Source organism: Anastrepha ludens, chromosome 4 (assembly GCF_028408465.1).
Source record: "Anastrepha ludens isolate Willacy chromosome 4, idAnaLude1.1, whole genome shotgun sequence".
Classification (NCBI taxonomy): Eukaryota; Metazoa; Arthropoda; class Insecta; order Diptera; family Tephritidae; genus Anastrepha; species Anastrepha ludens.
The window spans coordinates 50,098,586-50,103,867 of NC_071500.1; the positions used below are offsets into that span (position 1 = coordinate 50,098,586).

Consider the following 5,282-nt stretch of genomic DNA (forward strand, 5'->3'; position numbering starts at 1 on the left):
TATTACTGATCAAGATGAGGTCGTAAATTATCCAACTGAATTCTTAAACTCACTCGATTTGCCAGGCTTACCACCTCATAATTTACGATTAAAAATTGGAGCACCGATTATTATGCTGCGCAATAGTAATGTGCCCCGACTTTGCAACGGTACCAGACTCGCTGTGAAGAAGCTAATGGGTAACGTTATCGAAGCAACAATTTTGAAAGGGAAGTACAAAGGAGAAGACATTTTGATACCCTGAATTCCACTGATTCCGGCGGATTTACCATTCGATTTCAAACGTTTGCAGTTCCCTATGCGCCTTGCCTTCGCTATGAGAATTAATAAGGCGCAAGGACAGTCTCTACAAATGTGCGGTATTAATTTAGAATACCCAATTTTTTCTCATGGACAATTGTATGTAGCTTGCTCACGAGTTGGCAAACCATCGTCATTATTCACGCGAAAGATGAAAAAACCAAAAACGTTGTCTACCAAAAAGTGTTACAATAAAGTTCGAATGAAATTGTATCAAAGAATTTGCTTTGTTTCGTATTCATTTTATTCTCTTTCAGCAAATCATTGAATTTATCGTCTAGCGAAGCGGGCGAGGGTACGCTAGTAAATTATATTCAGTAACAATACAATGAGGAGCTAAGCTAAATCACATTGCAGTAAGTTTTACGATTTGCTGAAAAAACTTAATATTTCGAGAATGTTTGTTTTCCGACTTATTATTCGTTTCTCCCAAACGTCTGAAGTGACAGAGAGAAAAAGAAGTGGTCGTCCTCGCATGGTTCGATCCAGTGCCGTCATAAATGGCATACGAGAAGGAATTCGCAGAAATCCTCTTAGAAAGCAGAAAATCATGTCCAGGGAAATGAATGTATCGGCCAGATCCATGCTAAGATTAATATCTACATGAAAACTTTCCGTCGCTCAACAGGTCATCTTTTGACAACGCGCTTGAAGAAAATCGGATGCAAGCAGCTTCTTCGATGGCACGCGATCAACGGCCATGAAAATATTTTTTTCACAGATGAGAAAATGTTTACTATTGCCGAAGTTTTTAATAAGCAAAACGACAAGGGTTCAGCGTGGCCACCATTCAGCCTGCGTAATGGTTTGATGGGAAGCGTATTGTAAAGGCGTTACATCTCTTCATTTCTGCGAAGAAGGGGTTAAGATCGGGGCAAAAGGTCTTAGCAGGTGTGGCTTCACCACAGTACAGTTAAGCAGTAATTTCTTCAATAGAGAGCCTTGTATCTTCCAGCACAACTCCGCTTCAGCCCATAAGGCAAAAACCACCCAGCAGAAGCTAAAAAACAGCTGCAGAAGATTGGCCGTCTCCAGATTTCGAACAGTTGTCGTCAAATTAGAGAACATGACCGAAATTTGAAAAGTCGCAAACAATCTTTGGTTCAAGCAGCGACGTCAATATCCATGTAAATCGTGCGTGCTGCAATAGCTGACTGGCCTAATCGTTTGAAGGCTTATGTAAGGCAAATGGTGGCCACTTCGAATGAAACTTTTAACGAACTTAACTTGCAACAGAACTTGACGTGCAACGCCACATGTGAAAATTATAAATCTTTCAATGAGGTGATTTTCCACCATGGATAATAAGTAATAAATAAGTAATAATAATTATTTTTCAGAGAATCCAGCAAATCTTTGTCAGTATGCCAGGATTGGATATCTATTATTACACTGGTCGACAAAAAATGATTACTTTTCTGATTCAAGTATCGGACCCGGCCTATCTTATAGATTTTTCATCGCTGAATACGAATCTGACCTTAAAAAGTTTCCATCACGTCAAGATTTTGAAAAAAATTAGTTCAAAAAGTCAAAAAAACGTGTTTTTGACCATTTTTGACCAAATGTAGTGGATGAAGCTGAGGTGATGGAAGCTTCTACCTAGCCTTAAGCTGAAGCCTGAACCTTCAGTCATAAGATCCAAATCGAAAATACCCTGAATCAATTGTAAATTTTGATGTAGCACAATTTTTTTAACTGCTCGCGCACGATTTTCATAGGTGCAGCCATGCAGGCTAGTTAGCCTTATCATAGTGGTGCGCTGACTTGTACCTTTTACCTATCATGTTTTAGTTAGTTAAAATTTCTTTCAATGTTTGGTTTTATGATGCGCTGAAGACAAATATGACATCATAATTTAAAAAGGCAAAACCAATATGGTGATCTAAATTACTTTTTACTTCACGAACAACTATTGAAAGATGAATTTATATAGTTATATTAGACTAATTTTTGCCAGTAGTAATAAAGTTTTATAATCTGACATTAGCTGGTGAACCAATATTTTAGTGCATAATAAATTTATTAAATTCACGACCCCAGAATGTGCCACGAGGAGGCTGTCAGTATTTTACACTCCACACTTTCAATTTTGAAATTACAACTTCCGAATCGTGCTAAGCAAACCCAATAACTAAAAACATGATAGGTAAAAGGTACAAGTCAGCGCACCACTATGATAAGGCTAACTAGCCTGCATGGCTGCACCTATGAAAATCGTGCGCGAGCAGTTAAAAAAATTGTGCTACATCAAAATTTACAATTGATTCAGGGTATTTTCGATTTGGATCTTATAACTGAAGGTTCAGGCTTCAGTTTAAGGCTAGGTAGAAGCTTCCATCACCTCAGCTTCATCCACTACATTTGGTCAAAAATGGTCAAAAACACGTTTTTTTTGACTTTTTGAACTAATTTTTTTCAAAATCTTGACGTGATGGAAACTTTTTAAGGTCAGATTCGTATTCAGCGATGAAAAATCTATAAGATAGGCCGGGTCCGATGCTTGAATCATTTTCAGTGTCGACCTGTGTTATCGACACACCTCTGAAGTCTGAGACATATAAGTTTTGTGGTTATAAAAACAATATCTAAAAAAAGTTTGTCATAATTGTTTTATTGAAATAGTATAATTTTGTTTCTTTAATTTATAGTTATTTCGAATGAGAAAGAAATTAAAATAAAATTTATTTAGAGCACACTTTTGCTTTTGTTTGTTGCCCTTATTTTTTATTTTCGAGTTTTGGTTTTTATATTTCCTGAATCTCAAATATTAGTTTGGCAAGAAGAAATATATTATTTTTACGTAGAATTTCTGCGCAAATGGTTTAAAAGAGTTTTACGGTCGATCTTTAGCTCTTGGGCGATACTACGACTATTCACAGGCCGGTCAAATCCAATTATTTCTATGATTTTATGGGCATTATCGATACTTTATTTAAAATCAAAAGTACCTGAACGAAATGGACGAAACTAAAATTCCACGTAATTAGCTTCTACAGTAACGGTACCATAGGCCCCATTCCCAATTTAAGCGGTCTGGCTTGCATTTTCGCCTTTATTAAAAAAAAACTGCAAAATGTACCGAATTTACTGTTTGTTGATTTCCATTATTATCACCCTGTAACTCACAACTGAATAGAACAAACAAAATATTTTTTTTAATGTGAAATATCACCTTGACAACGAGCTTAAACTCTAAATAGTTTGATGGACACTTTACGAAATATCGATCACTACAGCCATCTGCCGACAAAATACCGGCTTTCTTTTTCCCCCAAACTAATATTTCTCGTAAACTTAAACGTAATGCAAATTATACGAAATGCAGATAAGGCAACGATAAAAAAAACTCCATCTAATGAGAACTGGGACTGCACCGAAAGAATTAAGACACGCATAGAAATGGCAAGATCAACATTCTGCAACTACAAAAAAAGAGCTCTAAAGTCCTGAAATTAATATGCAGTTAAAAATTCGTCTCTTCAAATGCTACGTATGGCCAATACTTTCGTATGCCATGAAGATATGGACACTTGAAGTGGCTGAAATGAACAGGATAGAAGCCTTTGAATTGTGAATATACAGGGGAATGTTGAAAATCTCATGGACTGATCACGTTTCCTACAGTGAAGTTCTTCGCCGGATAAACCGGTGTAGACAGCCTCTCACGACGGTGAAGCGAATGAAGACAGGTTGCTTAGACATGTTCTACGAAATCGCAAGTATACAAAATGTTGCAACTAATCCAGGAAGGTAAAATAAATGGAAGACGAAATATTGGATAAAAACAACTATCAGGGATGCGTAATATTAGACACTACACAGGCACAAGAAACATCAGAGAGTTGCGGAATGTTGCAACAGACAGAGAAGCTTTTAAGCAACAAACAATATTTTTTTGAAACACAGCAAACGCCATTTTATTCCATTTCAACATCTACCCGCCCTTATTGAAAAATCCTTTATATAAGAAAAATTACAAAATCAACATAATTGCTTATATTTTAAGCACAATTTTAAAATTGTAGCGATTTGCACTTCACAATAAGAAAGTATTAAACAAACGAAATACAGGTTAACCTTCCTATACCCGCGCGTTGGTCTGTGAGACCGAGAAAATAATTTTACGTAAATTTTTGTTTTTCCAGAAACTCTACAAAGTTGAATTTACTGCTAGCTTCCGGTTTTCTTGCAAGCTCTATATTAGTGTTGATTTGGCGTTTGCACTAGACAGGCGTGTTGGTGATTTTTATAAAAATTGGTCTGTGAGACCGACGCGGGTATATGTGTAATTTTTTGTGAAGTTAAAGCAGTTATTTTGTTTTTTGTTTCTTTCTTATTTTTTTACGTTTTACTATTATTATAATATTATAATGAATGAAGAGCAAATCAGACTACTTTTGGAGGAAAAAAATTCGACTTCTGATTATGAGGATTAAAATGACAGCGACGTTGAAGACTTTGTTGCAGGAGATGTAGAAAGTTATGATACCGAGCAAGCAGATGATGAAGAAATCGACGAGGAGTTGAATGAGATTGATGATAGAGAATTTTATCTTGGTAAAGAAGGGCACACTAGGTGGAATAATGATGCTCCGTCAAATCGTTTAAGACGTCTCGCTAGGAATATAGTTACTCAACTGCCAGGGCCTAGAAAATCAGCAAAAAACTTGAAGGAAATAGGCGAGGTTTGGAGATTATTTTTTACTGAAGTTGTTATAAATCGTATTGTAAAGTATACTAATGAACATATTGATCTCATAAAACCTAATTTTTCAAGAGAAAGCGACTGTACCTATACAGGCAACATAGAAATCGAAGCCCTTTTAGGCCTTTTAATCTTTGCTGGAGGTAGGAGAAATAGTCGCTTCAATGCTAAAGATTTATTCCTCTTCGGAGATATTTCGATTAACTATGAGCTGGAATCGATTTTATTTATTAATGCGTTGTCTAAGATTTGACAATAAATTCACGCGAGCGGA

At 36.1% G+C, this 5,282-nt stretch overlaps 1 long non-coding RNA gene across 1 annotated transcript; it reads left to right on the forward strand.

Moving 5' to 3' along the window:
• The first annotated feature begins 212 nt into the window (after positions 1-212).
• On the forward strand, positions 213-2,932 carry LOC128862252 (uncharacterized). Its single transcript, XR_008454444.1, has 3 exons — positions 213-1,191; positions 1,256-1,584; positions 1,641-2,932. It is a non-coding gene; the product is annotated as an uncharacterized LOC128862252 (long non-coding RNA).
• The last annotated feature ends 2,350 nt before the right edge of the window (positions 2,933-5,282 follow it).